Consider the following 18,483-nt stretch of genomic DNA (forward strand, 5'->3'; position numbering starts at 1 on the left):
CAGGTCCCACCTCCCTGCTGCAGGAGGCTGTACATGTTGCCCTGGATCCGCTCTCCTGCTAGGCCTCCAGGTTATCACATTTCTTCCCTATCTGTCATCACAGGTAATGGCAGAATATTCTCCGCATTTTATGGATATGGAAATTGAGGCTCAGAGAGGTGCAGCCAGGCACCCAAGGTCATGCTTCCAGGAAGCAGGTATCCAGGTTCAAATCCAGACCACATGACCTCAAGGGAGTCTCTTTGCTCTCCTCCCCCACGAACTCAACATGTACCCAGCACCACTTCCTCGCTTGTTGTAGGTGTGGGATTGGATGGCTCAGACCCAAGGCCCAGGCCCACAGCCTCTGGATCCCTGTCCAGTCCTGGGAGGTGTCCTGGCCCCTTGCCTCTCCAGCTGCACCCAGGAGCATGCTCACTGTGCCTTGGATTTTAATGTTAATTGCCCATAAAGTTTTTCATCTCAGCAAATCACAGCTGTGACCTGCAGGGAAGGGGGCTGAGAAGAAAGGTTGTTAAAATGTGGAATTTGAAAATGGCCATCTCCTTTAAAAACAAAAGCATGTTTTTGCTACAGGCATCTCAAGGGCCTCTCATCTCCTCGGTCACCCGCCAGAGTGCATGTTGCTTGTCAAGCGATTCCATCTTAATCGACAATTCAATTGGTCCAAATTACATTATGTATGTAAATTTCCATCTGCAAATCAGCCTGGCTTGGACATCACTCTCTCATCTGTGCACCACTGCCCTGGTCTCCAGCTCCAAGGCCCACCCTCTGCAGGCCAAGGGAGAGGACCTGCAGGGACCAGGAGGTAGAGCCAAGGGCTGGACATCATGTGTCACAGAGTCGCACTGTACCCAAGCAGCAGGGTGCTGGGGGATAAACCAGGCTCTGGGTCCAAGGTGGGTTTCAACCATCAATTTTCAAAGAGAACAAACTGGGGAAGCCCCTGCGGTGGAGCCTGTCCTCTGATTTGAAGCACAGACAGAATCTGGTAACACTTAATGATGATGCTATCTACTAGGGAGGTGGTTTTGTATAGCAGATTAGAAAGAGCATGGACACTGGAGCCAGACTCCCTAGGTTCAAATCCCAGCTCTGCCACATATCTGCTCTGTGGCTTTGGGCAGATTGCTTAACCTCTCTCAGCCTCACTTCTCTTTTCTGTAAAATGGAGACAAGATGGCATCCTCCACATGGAGTAGTCATAAGGATTGGATGATTTGAGCTAGAACAGTGCCCAGCACCATGTAAGCATTCACTGTCACCATCATCATCATTACTACTGCCACCATTTTGCCACACAGCATGCAAGAGCCCTTCCACTTGTTAAGTGCCATAGTGAACCTGCTCAATTTGATAGGGTGCAAGCTGGCAATGACCTGCTTTCTTCTCCCCACCAGGGTGGGGAGCAGGGTGAGGCAAGGGAAGCACTCATCTTGGGCACATAATTTAAGAAAGCATCAAAAAACCTCAGTAATAAAAATAAATAATATTTTAATGCAATATTTTTCAAAAGCAACATTTATGCAAAAAACTCGTGATGCACAAAATATCAAAATGAAAACCCACTCGGCATATATGGTTCTTTTCCTGAGCTGAACAAACTCTTGACAGGTTCCATCCCTTTTTCCTATCACTCTTCTGTGATAAAAAGTCATCTGGTCACTCAAGTAAGCAAAACGAATCTTCTTTCAATAATAAAAAATGTCCAGTCCAGGTAAGAGCCCACTCTCAGCCCACTTCCAGCCTGTTCCTGCCACCGGTTTGGCTGGGATGCCACTGCCTTGAGAAACAGGGGCAGCCCAGTTCTGCTCTCCTGACTTCTGCCCTCCTCCTCCAACACATCCCTTTGGATTCTGACCCCTCACAGGGAGGCCCAGGGAGAGAGGGGATCCAGGACAGAATGTACAGCCTCCTGCAGCAGGGAGCTGGGACCTGGCACTGTCCCTTCTCTAAGGTTCGTGGATAACCGGGCTTTCTCTTGTGGCGCCGTTATGGGTTCTTGGCGAGTCCCACGCTGGACACTCTATCATCTCAGTTCTGTTTCATCACCTGCTGGATGAAACAGATGTTCACCTCCAGGTACTTCCTCAGTTCGGAGGCATCCGGGGGTCTTTTTGAGGCCGTATTGCCCCCTGCCCCTGCTCCCTTGGGGGAGTTACACAGTCAGCCTCTAAGACACAGGCCATCTCACCTGCACCCTTGCTGGCAGCCTCTGTGCCCCCCTCACTGTCCCCTCTGCTGCCTCAGCCCCTTCCAGCCCCAGCTGCTCTGCTTCAGACTTCCTGGGCATGGGGCAGACAATGGACATTGTGTTTGCCAAACCTAAATATACCCTTGCCAAACCTTCCTTATAAGCTTCTCCCACAAGGCAAGAGGTGAGAGGGGAACAAACGCCCAGCAGCCCCTGCTGCCCCAGAGGAAGCTTATCTTGGCCTCTCTCTGATCCCTTTGTGGCAATGAGCATTGAGCTAAGGGTCACAAAACCAGCAGCCACCACCTCCGTTAAAGCCCAGCCGAGCAAGTCTAGAGCCCCGTTTGGAATAGATGGTTTCTTGGCCTCGCCTGCTTGGTTCTCAGCCTTGGGCAGTCAGCCAGAGCTGAGGCACAAACAGAGATGCCTGCGTGTTCACCACATCCCGAAAGGCAACTCTCATTCTTCCAGGAACAGATGAGGCATCAGAGGACCCCAGAGACAAACCCCCACCACCAGTGGTGTGGCAGTGCTGAGACACAGCCCCTCAGCCTTCTGCCTTCCCCCAGGCCAGGCTGGTGTTGATCAGAATAGACATGGCCCTAGTGCGAAGTGCAAGTGGTGTTGTGTGGGAGTTGACAACCTTCACAAAAAACACAGTCAAGACACATGCTTTTAGTAAGCACCTACTGCATGCCCAGGCCCCACTTGTTCCAGCAGGTGATGAAAGCCTGACCCCTGACCTTGGAGTGTGTGGAAACCAGATGACAGTTTGACCCACACACAGGCCACGAGGGGAGAGCAGTGTGAACAAGAGGCCCCTCCCTGACCCGTCCTCAACGAGGGAGAGCTACCCAGAAACCTCCCCGAGAGAGCTCCTTCAGGACCTCAGCAAGTCCCCAGGCCTCCAGGCAGGGCCTCTTTCAGCAGTTGGGTTTTGATGAGGGGAGGGGGTCGATGAGTTACAGGCTCCTCCTTAACCAAACACACTGTCTGTGCCACCCAGCATCTTAGGGCTGGGCTGGGGCTCTGTGACCTTTGGCACATGTCTGGGCCTTTCTGGGCCACTGAGCCTCTACTGTCACATGTTTATCTGGGAAGAATGAAGAGAGTACCTCACATCACAGGACGGGGGAGAATGAAATGACGGGGTGCATACCCAGGGTCAAGAACGGTATCTGGTGCACATTCAAAAGCACCTTATTGGAGCAGAATGGGCCTCCTGCTGCAAGCCAGGGCCCTGCGCCACCAGAGGACGGGGCCAAGGGACACTGAGCAGTCCTTGAGTGCCCCATCTGTGCTTCCCAGGAAAGAGAGGGAAAGTGGTCTCACGTGCTGACAGGTCAGATATTCACCCAAGAAACACCTGCCCAAGCATAAGGCCTTGAACCCAGTAGGTGCTCAGTAAATATGAAGCCACTAAGTCCCGCTGAATGGGAACAGGAGGAGCAGAGCTGGGCCAAAGGAGAGTGAATTTAAAAGTGGATAATGGAGGACTTCCCAGAAGAGGTGCTGTCTGAGCCAGACAAGGGGAAGAAGGAAGCACCGACCCAGGGTGGGGGCACAGAAAGCTCGCCCAGCCAGAGGCTCAAGGCCTGGCTACCAGGGCAGCCACGGGTTCCCCAACCACACAGGATCACAGGGCTCTGCTCCTCTTCTCTGCCTGCCCTCCCCATTTCACAGTGCACTCCCTGAGGGCAGGATTGGATCCAGCCCAGACACAAGGGTGGTCCCAGCACCCAGGCTCCTGCTGCCTCAAGACTGGTGCTCTGAAGCATTTATCTCAGTGCCCCTTGGTCTCTGGAGGCTGAGCTGCCAGGCTGTGCACTATCTCTCCCTGGGGCTCTAACCCATTGCCTCATTCATTCAACACTATCCCAGAGCACCTTCCATGCACCAGGCACTTCTGCAGTGCTAGAGATACCGGGGCAGACAGGACAGTGTCCTGCCACATGGGGCTAGGAGTCTTCAGAAAGCTAATTGTGGTGACTCTGAGGCCTCGCCTGCTTTCCCAAACTCTTCCAGTGGGGAAGGGCACCTCAGGCTTGAGCCTGGCAGTGGGGAGTTTTAAACTACAGAGAAGAAGAAAAGCCGATCTCCAATGGGAGTGCTGGGAGGAACAGAGATAGACTTAATCAGCTTTAAGTTCCCTTTCAGCCCTGCAATGCTCTGAATCCTCCACTCCTGAACACTTGAGAGTTAAACAGAGAGTTCCAGCCCAACCAAAGCCCAAGAGACTCCAACTCTAAGGAGATGGGAGACCCTAAGCAAGTCCTTTTCTTTCTCTGGACCAGCACAATAAGAGGCCTGGAAATTAGGGTTGCCAGGGCCCTCTCAGCAGACATCACCCAAGATCCTTGGCTTTCCCTGGGGGCAGGGGAATCCCATAATAACACCCACCTAACAGTGCCCACAGATAGTCCTGGGGCTGTGCTAGGAGTCCCTCCAGGCCCCATCGAGAACCAGGCAGGGCCCTGGATGGGGAAAGAACAAGCCCTGGGCCCGGACCTCGGGGAGGAGGAGTGCATGGGGCCTCCGGGTCTGGCTGTGAGTAGCCATAGAGTTGATAATTCCAACCCAACCCTTTGTACCAGGCCTGCGGAGGCCATCATTCTGGCCACCCTTCACCTGGCCTGTCTCAGATCATTCTGACCACCCTCTGCCCATCCTCTTTCAGATGCTGCTCCTGCTTTGGCCATGTCCCAGGAAATCACGCTTCAGTTGAAGCCTTCAACCACCTGCTAATGGGAGTGTCCCCCGGCCCCCCTCCCCCCACTCCCTACTACCATCCTCTCTTAGCAGCTCTGGCTCTTCCAGAATCTCCTCTAGGGCCACTCCAGCCACTCTCTGTGCCCCAGTCCCTCCAGCTGCATAAAGTCCCCTTTTCTGCTCAAGTTAGGGGCATCTCCTGCTCTAACAGAGCCCTGTCTCCTGCGAGACATTGCAGGAGATCTGCTGTAAGGCTGTCTGTCCCCTACCGACCACCTCTTTCCATGGGAAGCCCAGACTTCGCCTGGCTTAATTCTCAGGAAGAAAGCCCCTCAGGCACCTGAGCTTTAGTATCTAGAGGGCACTGAGCATCCATCATCTCAACCAACTTGGCAAGTGGGCAGAACAGGCAAGCAAATAGATGAGTAAACTGAAGCACAGGGAGGGAAAGAGCTTTGGCCAAGCTCCCCCAGCAAGTGAGCAGTGCATCTGACATTTGCTTCTGGTTCTCCAGAAACTCCAGGCAGGACTTTTTCCACAGTACTGCACAACTCTCAGTACAGCACTAAGCAGAGAAAGAAGAGTTGGCACCTCACCCAATGTCCCAAATATTTTGATTGGCTAACAGCATTTACTTTATTTATTTATTTTTTTTAGACACAGAGTCTCGCTCTGTTGCTCAGGCTGGAGTGCAGTGGTGCCATCGTGGCTCACTGTAGCCTCAAACTCCTGGGCTCAAGCAATCCTTCCGCCTTAGCCTTCCGAGCAGCTGAGACTCCAGGTGAGTGCCAATGGTGTGCTTTTAATGTTGCATTTCAGTGCTGTTGGAGGGTCATGTGCTTTTCAGTTCTCCATGGGCCCCACACTCCCTATGTATGGTCTCATGTCTTCCTCCTGTCCTCATTTCTGTTGTCTGCCTTGTTCCTGGAGGTAGCAGAATCTGTAACCCCACTGTGCCCCTGGGAGCTGGTCTGTGTGCTTAGCTCGTCTTCACTCCGGCACTGGCCACGTTTCCTTTCACCCCTGCCCTTGGGGCACTTAGTACCTGTCCTTACCTGCAGCCCTGCATTCTTCCTCCTCTCCATGCTGCCCTTCCACAGGTGTGCCCCGCTCCACTTTCCTTGCCTAGGAAGTGCTTACTATTCATTCATCCTATGTGCATGTTCCAAACAAGTTACCCCGCATGCCAGGCACTACTTTAAATGATAGGGATTCAAGGATTGCTAAGACAGGGTCCCTTCTCTAAAAAGACACTAGCACAAAAGCAGATAAACTCAGAACAACTTTGAAGTGCAGAACTGGAGACAAGCGCAGAGGAATCCAGGTCTTGCTCAAATATCACCTACTCCAGGATAGCCTGGGCCCTGCCTGTGTGTTCCCATAACACCCTCAATGAGTCTCTAGTAGAGCTCTTATTATACTGCATTATAGATACGTTTAAACTGGCATCAAAAACAAACATATATTCCTTTCAATATTCCCAAGACTTAGATAGGTCCTGGTACCTGTCAGTAATGGGCGAATGAATAAATGAGTGAATGAATGTCATCATCAGCCCATTCCCTTGTGGATGTTTATATTTGCACATAGACTGGTGTATATCTGTGTTTCCATTAAGTTAACCCTCTTGGTGGGTAGTTATTACCTGCCCACCCTGCGTGGGGCCTCCTGCCGTGTCCTTGGTCTGGTAGAGGAATGGACGTGGCTTCTGGCCCATGGCCAGCACAGGGCGGCCGGGCAGACAGGCCCATAAACACACAGCTGCGTCCAGCAGTGTGTGCACCTGATCCTGTGTGGATGTGAGTGTTTTCATTTGAACCATGGCATTTCACTCTTGTCCCTTGAATGATAATTGGAACCGTGCCTGGTGAGTCCATCGGACCCAGTCCTCTCGAAGTCATTTCGATGATATGACAATCTGACCTTGAGCAGAAAAGAAATAAAGTGAAAAAAGGCAACGTCTGTCTGTGGAGCTGTAAGTTTGAGAGTGGCCCGGGAAAGGAGTAAGGGCAGAAGAGAGAACACAGGCCTTGGCATCTGCTGAAGCCAAACGCTGCCTGGGACATGGAAAGGTTGTGGAGGGTGACTGTGAAATTGAACTAAATTGAAAGAGAAGAGGTGTCCACAGCAGGGTGACAAAGCCAGCAAAGAGGCAGTGCCTGGCAGTGGTCAGGCCAGCCTGCGCCGACACCCACTCCCTCTTCTTTCCTCCTGTCTTCTTCACTCTGACACCTCCCAGAGGTGCAGACACTAAAGGTCTTGCTCCCCCGGCAGGCAGCACGTGGACGGGAATTGGCATTTGGTGGTGCCCTGATCAGGGGGCGAACACCACCGCTTCCCCAAATTGGTTTTCCGACAGTAAATTATAATTGCTCTAAGTCTTCTAGAACTCAGGGACTGAGATTAATTATGGCTCCATATCCTATGGCGCTCTGAACTTTAAGCACAGCATGATGTGCAGGTTGTTAATAAGAAGGAGAATCTGGGAGGACTTTTCAGATGAGCAAATAAAAAGGGAAAACTGTTTGAATTGGATTCTGCATCTGCGAAGGGGGGCCCTTCGGGCTTGGGGGGATGATTCTCATCTTTCCTGTGTGGCCTGGGACTGTGTTTATGATGATCAGAAGCATAAAACAGCTTCCAGAGAGTGGGCACCAGTGGCAGGCCTTCATCTACCCCACCCAGAATGGGTCCAGCCACCATGCTGGTGACCCTTTACAGGACTCACAAGTCTAGCAGTCATAAACTCAGACGTTAGCAAAGTTGAAAAGGCAAAGTAAGCAAGTGGGACTTGCAGGCCAGGGCTTCTGTAGAGAATGATGAGGCTGGGGATCTAGGAAGTCCATGCCTAAGGGTCAACCTCTACTCGGCTCCAACCAACCCCTGTGGGAATGTGGCCTGTTCTGTTGGGTCTTCAGGAGCAGAGTTCCAATTTTTAATATAAAATCTCTTGATTTTCATAGTTGGAAGCTTATAATTTTTAACACGCTCTTAAGGCCAAATATATCTATGCTGGAATTTGGTCCATGTGCCTCCATTGTGAAACCTCTACATCAGAAACAATGTCTTCCTGCAGGTGAGTGGTAGGTTTGGGCCTCTCTCCCCTCCCATCCTTCTGCCTCCTGGCTCCTTGTACATTGTGCATTTCTCTCTGCAACCCTTGCCACTGGCACCAATCTTTTCATCTGTCCCCCAACTTGAAGCCACTGGATTGGCATGGACTATATAGCTCTGTATCCAAAGCAACTAAGAAAAGGTACACTACAAATCAGGGGCTCAAATGATGTTTGTTGAATGAATAAACATCATGCACATTTATACCTCTTGTTCCCTGCTCATTCTCTTCATTCTACATCAACTATCCTTGAGTCAAACTCTGACACATGGCTCCAGTCCAAGCCAATGTCCCCCTGTTCTTTTTGCCATGTTTCCAGGTGTTGAAGCTGGAGTCAGGCCAAAGAGGGTTAGAAGTAGACGGCATGTAGAGTTCATGGTAGTCACTGTTCAGACAGGCAACTGAATCCTGGAAGGAAGAAACAATTGGCATAAGGTGAGACCATGAGCTGATAGCCAAGCCATGTCTGGAGCTAGGACCGTGTGAGGTCGAAGCCCCTTAGCTCCACCCTGGGCCCAGACTTGCTCTGCCTTTCTCCCTCTCTGAGAGCATCACCCAGGCTCTCGGGGGCACATCCTCCCACCAGCCCCCATCCTGGGGATAGGGCTACAGCAGTACAAGTTCCTCAAATCCCAAGGCTTGAGAGTCACCATCACCTCATCATGCACTCAGCTCAAGGTGTACTGAGAAAGCCATTCATTTAATAGAAAATAGGAATTACCATTTAGAAATTAAAATGAATTTATTTTATTAAAAGATGTTCTGGCACTGGGATCCATCACTGCTCTGTCTCTACTGCTGGCCCTGATTGTAGGGTTGGCAGGGGACACCCTGAGAACATGCTGACCCTGACAACCCAGTGCCTGACTAAGGCATGACCATGACCCCCCCCCCCAACTTCCCAGGGCCATTACCTGCTGTGGCCGTGGCATTCAGGTACAAGAAGGAGATTGGAGGAAACCGTACATTTGTGCTAGGTGTTGGCTGGCCTCCTCTCCTGCCTCCTTTTTCCAGCCAGAAACTCAGAGAAGGAACTGTCAAGTGGGAAATTGAGGCAAGAGCGTGTAGAAGTCAAGAATGTGGGCTTTGGAGTAAGACATGGATTTGAGTTCAAGCTCTGGTGTTTGTCCATGTGTGACCTTGTACCAGCCCTTGTTTTTTGTTTGTTTGTTTGTTTTTTTGAGACAGAGTCTCACTCTGTCCCTGAGGCTGGAGGGCAGTGGCACAATCTTAGCTCACTGCAAGCTCCACCTCCCAGGATCTCGCCATTCTCCTGCCTCAGCCTCCCGAGTAGCTGGGATTACAGGCGCCCGCCACTGCCTGGCTAATTTTTTGTATTTTTAGTAAAGACGGGTTTTCACCATGTTAGCCAAGATGGTCTCGATCTCCTGACTTCATGATCTGCCCGCCTCAGCCTCCCAAAGTGCTGGGATTACAGGCATGAGCCACCGCGCCTGGCCTGTACCAGCCTTTCTATCTCTCTGCTTCAGTTTCAATCTCTACAAAACGGGGAGATGGGAAGAGAATACACACCACCATATTTCCAGGTAGGAGCACTCTAAATGCCCTACACACTTTAGATTGTTTAATCCTCATAATAACCTTACGAGACAGGCACTCTTATTATAGGCTGTCTTTACAGATAGAGAAACCAAGGCACAGAGAGGTGAATTGACTTATACAAAGTAACACAGCCAGTAAATACTGGCAGGGATTCAGACATAGCTACACATAACTCTAAAGCCCATGTTCATTTTTTCTTAATTAAAAAAAAATTAAGAAACACAAACATGCTTCAAAACTCACGAAAGTTCCTTAGGAGTGGGTCTGAAAGAAATAAACCAGAAAGTATCAAAGATATACAGAGAAAATCCTCCTTCTCAACATCAGCCTATACTTGCAACCAGTCTCCTCTCTCAATAACTATTGTTCATCTATTTTAACTTCCAGAGTTTCTTTAGGGGTATGGAAGTAAATATAAGTACAAATTCTTACCCTGCTTTTTTATATAAAAAGTCAGATATTATATACATTGTTCTGCATCTTGGTTTTTTTTTAATTTTAGACACACATTGAAGTTACAAAAATAGTACAGAGCATTCCCATGTACCTTTGAAAATTTCCCCAATGACAGCATATTATATAATCATAGTACGATGAGCAACACCAGGAAATTGACAGTGGTACAATTAACTACAGACTTTGTTTTGATTTTACTTGCACTAACTTTGGGGGAATTTTGTGAATAACTCTATGAAGTTCTATCACATGTAGAGAATCATGTAGCTATCACCTCAATCAGGATTCAGAACTATTCCATCACCACAATGAAAATCCCATGTGCCACTTCTTAATATATTGTCACATCCTATGTCAGCCCTAACCCCTGGCCATCACGGGTCTGTTCTCCATCACCGCAACTTTGTCTCTTCAGGAATGCAATATACAGGGAATCACGCAGTATGTAACTTTAGGACTGGCTTTGTTCACTTAGCAAAACACCCTTGAGATACATATTGCATATGTCAATACTTCATTCCTTTTTATTGCTGAGTGGTGTTACATTGTATAAATATAGCACAGTTTGTTTATCTATTTTCTGTTGGGAGAACTTTGGGTTGTCTCCATTTTTGGCTGTTAAAAATAAAGGTGTTACGAACATTTGCGTACAGATTTTTCTATGGCCTTAAGTTTTTCTTTACTTTGAAGTGACCCAGGAGTGGAATGGCTGAGTCATATGGTCCTAGATGTCTAACTTTAAATGGAACTATCAAAATGTGTTCCAGAGTGGCCATCCCATTTTCCACTCCCACAAGAAAAGCATGGCAGCTCCTGTTGCTCTTCATCCTCCCCAGCACGTGGTATTGTCAGGATTTCTTTTTAACTCACTCTAACAGTAGTGCAGTGTGATGGTTAATATTGAGTGTCAACTTGAATGGATTGAAGGTTGCAAAGTATTGTTCTTGGGTGTGTCTGTGAAGGTGTTGCCAAAGGAGATTAATATTTGAGTCAGTGGACTGGGAGAGGCAGACCTACCCTCAATCTGAGTGGGCACCATCTAATCAGCTGCCAGCGCAGCCAGAATAAAGCAGGCAGAAAAAGTTGCAAAGAGCAGACTTGCTGAGTCTTCCCACCCTCAGCTTTCTCCCGTGCTGGATGCTTCCTGCCTTCAAACATCAGACTCCAAGTTCTTCAGCTTTTGGACTCTTGGGCTTACACCAGTGGTTTGCCAGGGGCTCTCGGGCCTTCGGCCACAGACTGAAGGCTACACTGTCGGGTTCCCTACTTTTGAGGCTTTGGGACTTGAACTGGCTTCCTTGATCCTCAATTTGCAAATGGCATATTGTGGGACTTCACCTTGTGATCGTGTGAGTCAATTCTCCTAATAAACTCTCCTTCATATATACAGCTATCCTATTAGTTCTGTTCCTTTCAAGAACCCTGACTAATACATACAGTCATATCTCATCACGCACTATACTTTTTTAACTTAACAAAGCAGATTGGAGCTCTTTCTATATCGGACTAGAAAGCAACTCATTCTTTATTTTCTGCAGCTGCATCAGAGTTTCTTGTATGAATAAATGCCAATATTTTTCTAAGTGATCTCCATTTGGTCAACATTTGGGTATTTTCAATCATTGCTGCTCAGATGTTTGACGCCTAATTCTCAACCACCACATTCGACTGCCTTTGCAAATACCAAAGACGCTATGCATGGACATCTTGTCTCCCTTCAGCAAAGGATTTTATTAATGATTCATTTGACTGCAAGTGAAGGAAACCTAACTTGAACTAGCTTAAATTGAAAGACAGAAGTGATTGGATCATAGATTGTAGAGTTGGACAACAAAGCTATAGGAAAAGTCAGAAGACTGAGAACTGGAGCCCAAAATGCACTAGGCATCTCTCCACCTCCCTCATCTCTCTTCTCTTCGTGTGGCCCATTCTTCCTCAGTAAAGACTCACCCTCTCCCCAAGACAGCAAGCATGACCTCCCCCAGCTCCCAAGTGTCACATCTTACAGCTCAGTGCCCTGCAGAGGAGCTGCCTCTCTTTTCAAGTCCTAAGACCAAGGTTTCAGAGAAGGTTTCTGGCCCAGTTTGATGCTGGCCATCTTACATTTACGGTTAGGATTATGGTTAGGGTTCAAGTTAGGGTTAGAGTTAGGGTTAGGGTTAAGAGTTCCTGAGATAACCGTCTGTGAAATTGGTGGGGGCAGGGGGAGTGGAGGGAGGTTAAGGGGACTGGAGAATGAACCCAAAGATGCAAAGAGTTCTCTCTTGAGCATAGACCTCATCAGATTCATCCCCACATCACCCAGCACAATTAGCCACACTCAGCACACATTAGGCACTACAAGCATACAGCTGGTTCTGGACAGGATATGTGTCAATCAATCAAGCATTCTAGCAAATTGCCTCTTATTTCTTCACATGCTGGGGGAACCCACCATTTCAAATAACTCTGTTAAATTCCTCTGTGAAGCAGGCTTTCTTTAGCTAAATGCTCACAGCAGGATTTGCTTAAAATGTAGTCTCAGTTCCTGGGGGAAACCTTTGATTTGCCTGACAACCCACTGAGATAGGCAAGGATGCTACAAGGGCAAATGGTTAGTGGCTGTGAAAGCTTTCCATGACCTATAAGTGGTATAGAAATGTGGGACCTCACCGTGACTATTATGATTATCCTTATTTCATCTCTTCTTTGAAGAGCTTTACACTGTAATTTTGGAAGTGGAATTGGAGACACTTCTCCAACAATTCAACCTCATACTACTCCACCAGGGCTCAGTCCTGGGTCTCAGAGCATCATTTCTCACTGGCCTATAGCTTCTATTAAATGCAACATAAAGAGGTTTCCACAGCCAGAGGCCTTCTTGGTTGGGAATAAAGGCAGGCACCAAGGCAGGGGCTTCTGAGGAACGTTTAACCATCACTAAACTACTCCCAGCATAGCCCTTTCTACCCCAAACCTAGTGCTTCCTGGAACACCTAACTCTATGCACAGCCCTGAGCTGGATGCTGGTTTCCCAGGAAGCTCACAGTTTGAGGGGAGGCAGTACATCTAGCTGTCTGTGACTCCAGGCAGCAGAGGGACGGAGAATCCCCAGGGCAGGGGACTAGGACGATGCTATGGAAAGGACCCCAGGTCTGACCTTGGGAGAAAGGTGATGAGCAATCTAATGATGCAGCCAACCCTGGCAATCTCAAGCCTTCCCCAACTAACACCTGGTTTCTAGGCCTCTTGCAGCTGCACAAGGGTCCTCATCGTTTTTCCCCAAAATTATTTTTCTTCCCTACCTTTTTTCTCCCTTTCTTCAGATTCTCTCTCCTTACTTCCTGGTTTCTCTCCCTGCCTTCAAAGTCCACCTCTATCCCAACCACTCTCTCATACTCAGTCTTCTGCCGAGACCCCTCCCCTCTGTCTTCACTTGCTCTGCTGGGCCACAATAAAATGTACTTAGCTCATAGAGCTTTTGTCATAAATCTGTCTCTCTGGAGGCTCAATCATTTTTATTGCTCTACTGTGAACATCCCGTCATTCTTCTCCATGTTTCAGACATTGGCAAGCTTGGAACTCACAGCATTTTTCCCGGATACTTCTCATTGGAGACCTGCTGATTGCTTTCTGCCTTTGCACTGTGAGGCCTCCCCCAGACAATTATCTTAATCCCATCATGACTTTGGCAGTCACCCCAAAAAAGCAGTTAGGGTCAAAATCCATATTATTAACTGGGAGTCTCTTGGGACCTTAGCACTCCCATCCTTCCTTCCTCCTCATTCCCATTGCCAGCAGGTCTCCAGGAGCCCAAGAAACCATGGCTGAACAAAAAATGGTGTGGATGGCCACTCTGAAGCCCCTCACCCCAGTAGGAGGCTGAGACTCTAATATGTCAGAGAAAATGCTGCACTGGAGTCAAGAGGCTTTGCAATACTTACGATACATAAAAACGTTGGAGAATAGGCAATAGTGATCAAAAGGAAATGAAACCTTTTGGGGGTGGGTTATATGACAATTGTAAATACACATGGATTGTCTGAAGTCCATGAACTCGATGGAAAGATAACAGGTCATTAGGGCCTTGAGGATGTGCCAACAAAAGGAGGAAAAGGAAAAGTGGGTCTGACTGTTTTTATTCTTGCCATCTCAGGACTGAAGTGGGCTGTGAACCCATTGGACACAAGGATTCCAATATAGGTTTGTCTGTTCCTGTACCTCTCCCATTTCCCTGTTTTATAATAAACTATCAGATGAGAAAAACTACACGTAAATGCGGTTATTCAAACTTGGATGAGAACCAACTATGGTCTAATTAGTTCTACCTTAGAGAAAAGTCCAGGGAAGAGTTTGGGAAAGGTTTGTGCTATGGACAAAGAAGGAAGTCAAAGAAAAGTATGTAGGAGTTCGTCAGGCCTAAATGAAATCTTTGCACTCCAGAGACCATGGTTTTACCCACTAACTTGGATTGAAATTAGCCTAGATTATAAGTCATGTGGTCACACATCCACACTGTCCTGCCCATTCTACTGATTGGCATCACTGCCTGGGAGAACCTTGGTCCAGGAGGCCAGTGTCAGTCAGCTTAGTTGCAGAACTCTTTTATCAGTTTGATGCTTAGATGCCCTATCTGCCGACTTATTGCCAAAGAGGGTTGGACTCTCCTGGAGGGGGATTAGTTGGAGTAGAGCAGGGAGTAAATACGTACAATTCACTTATTCCTTCAAATCATTATGGAGAATCTACTGTGTGCCACTCACTATTCTAGGAACGAGGGATATGAAAGTGAGCAAAACTAACACACTTACAAAAAATCCCTGCTTTCATGGTGTTTAGTTCCCAGGATATTTTCTTTTTTTTTTTTTTTTTTTTTTTTGAGATGGAGTCTCTCCCTGTCACCCAGACTGGAGTGCTGTGGCACAATCTCGGCTCACTGCAGCCTCCGCCTCCCTCCTGGTTCAAGCAATTCTCCTGCCTCAGCCTCCCAAGTAGCTGGGACTACAGGTGCGCGCCACTGTGCCCGGCTAATATTTGTATTTTTAGTTGAGACAAGGTTTCACCATATTGGCCAGGTTGGTCTCAAACTCCTGACCTCGTGATCCACCCGCCTCAGCCTCCCAAAGTGCTGGGATTACAGGCGTGAGCCACCGAGCCCGGCCAGTTCCCAGGATATTTTCTAAAATCAGATGACCCCCAAAGGTAAAATTGAAAGTTTGTTCTTCCTTATATCTGTTCCTCTCCCTTTGCACTCCCAGCTATAGAATCATTGATACAATACAACACCTAACCCTTAAAATGTAATGCAAAGTAAAAGATAAATAGGTTTTAGCAAAAGTGGGGACACTGTTCAGTCAAATCCACTCACTATTTCTTTTTTTTTTTGAGACGGAGTCTCACTTTGTTGCCCAGGCTGGAGTGCAGTGGCACAATCTCAGCTCACTGCAACCTCCACATCCCAGGCTCAAGCAATTCTCCCTGCCTCAGCCTCCCGAGTAGCTGGGACTACAGGCGCCTGCCACCACACGTGGCTAATTATTTTAGTAAAGATGGGGTTTCACCATGTTGGCCAAGCTGGTCTTGAACTCCTAACCTCAGGTGATCCACCCTCCTTGACTCCCAAAGTGCTGGGATTACAGGCGTGAGCCACCATGCCTGGCCCCACTCAGTATTTCATAGTGAAGAACTAAACAGCAGTTTCTGTTAGGTATAAACAAGATTAAATCAATTAGCACAATAACCATGCAAATATTTTCAGAAAAGAAAAGAACAAACCAAATTTTAAAAAATCCATTCTGGAGAAAAATAAATTAAAATTCAAATAACAGAGAACATTCCCCCCATTATAATGAAGCCTAATTTTAAAAAAAAAACAAATAAGTGTATCAAAATGAGGGCCTAAAGACAAGATGATAAAGCAATAGAACAATAACTACTACTTCCAGCCAAAATGAAAGCACAGGGACTAGATTTATCCTCCTACCTGAAATAACCAAAAAATAAATAAATAAAATATATGAAACAACGGTTTTCAAGACATGGGACAGGTGACAAAGGACAGTCATTCCTAAAAGATGGGGAACAAATAAGATGAGTCTTACAGTTGCCCCAGGATACTGCCTGGAGAGAGTTTCCAGGCCTGGAAATAGTTCCTGTCCTTACCAGTCAGAACTCACAAGTCTGACTTCTGAGTTAAATAGAGTACTTAAAAAGGATTCTGCTTTATTATTTGGGCAAAATTAGCTTAAGACTAAATGTTGCTCTGGTCATACCTAACAAAGCTTAGAAGCAAGACCTGATAGGATTGAGTTTCGAAAACACTCAGCTGCATTTCAGAACAACGTTCAATAGTATACATAGGAATATAAAACTATGTGGCACTCAATAAGATAAAGTTTAAAAGGTCTAGAAACTGATCAAAAATTGTCAAAGAAGCCAGTGAAAGAAATCCATATTAAAGAGAAAATTTGATCAATCAGAACTGATCTAGAAATGATACAGATAATAGAATTTGTATATAAGAACATGAAAGCAGTAATTATAACTGTATTCTGTGTGTTCAAGAAACTGAAGTAAAAAGATATGGAGACTGGTGATATGTTTAAAAAAGCCCAAAATCAGACTTCTAGAGGTAAAAACTACAATGTCTAAGATGAAAAGTACATTAGATGAGATTAACAGCAGATAAATCATCACAAGAAAAAGCTCCATAACTTTAAAATATAGAAATAGAACCTATTCAAACTTAAACACGAAGAAATAATACTAAAAAAAATATAAGGCGTGACTAAGCCGTGGGACAAACTCAAGCAACCTAGTAGATGTGTAATTGGACTCTGATAAGGAAGTAGAAGGGAGTATTTGAAGAGTCAATAATGGCCACAACATAGATACATTTGACAAAAACTATAATCACACAATTCAAGAAGTTCAACAAACTCCAAGCACAGAAAACATGAAGAAAAATACACCAAGCTGCATGGTAATAAAATTGCTTAAAATCAGTGATAAAGAGAAATTCTAAAAGCAGCCAGATATGAGGCAAGAGTACATTATTTATAGAGAAATAAAGAAAATGACAGATTTCTTATATGAAACAATGTGAACCAAAAGAGATGGAGCAACATCTTTAAAGTACTGAAAAAAGGAACTGCCAATTTATAATTCTACACTGCAAAATTATCCTTTGAAAGGAAGGCAAAGTAAAGACTTTTTCAGACAAACAAAAGCAGAAGGATTCATCACAATTTGATGTTTCTACAGCATATAGGGAGAAAAAAACCATTCAGGCAGAAGGAAAATGACACCATAAAGAAATTGTGATCTGCACAAAGAAATAAAGTGTACTGGAAATGATAAATGATAACTAATATTTTTTCTAATAATAAAATACTTTCTTCTCATTATTTAAATCTATTTAGAAGACAATTGACTGTTAAAACAGAACTAATCACAATGTATTATGTGATAAGTTACAGATGTGTATACTACAAACCCTAAAAGCAAGAATAAAGCAAGACTGAAATAACAAAATAAGTAGATAAAGAGCCATGGGTAATAAGGCAACAAGGTGATAAAATAAAATAATAAAAATGCTCAATTAATTCAGAAGAAGGCAGATAAAAAGATTTTGAAAAAGAATAAAATAGGAGAAATCACTCATCAGATGTTAAGATTTGTTATCTCACTAAATTAAGATAGTGGGTACCGGCAGAGAGATGGACACATGGATCAATGGAATGAGGAATTAAAAAATAGAGCCACGCATATACATCCAGCTATTTTTTTTTTTTTTTTGAGATGGAGTCTCACTCTGTTGCCCAGGCTGGAGTCCAGTGGTGCAATCTCAGCTCACCACAACCTCCGCCTCCCAGGTTCAAGCAATTCTCCTGCCTCAGCCTCCTGAGTAGCTGGGATTACAGGCACACATCACCATGCTCGGCTAATTTTTGTATTTTTAGTAGAGACGGGGTTTCACCATGTTGGTCAGTCTGGTCTTGAACTCCTGGCCTCGTGATCTGCTTGTCTCAGCCTCCCAAAGTGCTGGGATTATAGGTGTGAGCCACCGCACTCAGCCTATGTCCAACTAATTTTTGACAAAACTGAAAGAGCAATGCAATAGGGGAGGAATAGCCTTTTAGACAAATGCACCTGGAGCAACTGACATTTCTGGGCAAAATAAATAAATAAATAAATAAATAAATATTTAAAAATAAAACTGAACCTGAATCTCACATCCTTTATAAAAATTAACTCAAAATAGAATACAGATTTACATATGAAATGTAAAACTGTAAACCTTTAGGGAAAAAAACACAGGAGGCAATCTTCAGCATGTAGAATTAAGTAATATGTTTTTAGACTTGACACCAAAAGCATGATCCATAGAAAATATTGATAAGTTGGATTTTACCAAAATTTCAAAACTTTTTCTCTGTGAAAGACATTGTAATGACAATAAAAA

General features: G+C 46.1%; 1 long non-coding RNA gene across 1 annotated transcript in view; it reads right to left on the bottom strand.

Moving 5' to 3' along the window:
• The window catches only part of LOC117974650 (uncharacterized), a 252,116-nt gene that overhangs the window by 46,557 nt on the left and 187,076 nt on the right, over positions 1-18,483 (bottom strand). The window contains exons 11-12 of the long non-coding RNA XR_010113194.1: positions 8,936-9,848; positions 8,228-8,429 (exon numbers count right to left, since the gene is read on the bottom strand). This is a non-coding gene — a long non-coding RNA (uncharacterized LOC117974650). The remainder of the gene's footprint in view (positions 1-8,227; positions 8,430-8,935; positions 9,849-18,483) is intronic.

This window comes from Pan paniscus, chromosome 8, assembly GCF_029289425.2.
Source record: "Pan paniscus chromosome 8, NHGRI_mPanPan1-v2.0_pri, whole genome shotgun sequence".
Lineage (NCBI taxonomy): Eukaryota > Metazoa > Chordata > Mammalia > Primates > Hominidae > Pan > Pan paniscus.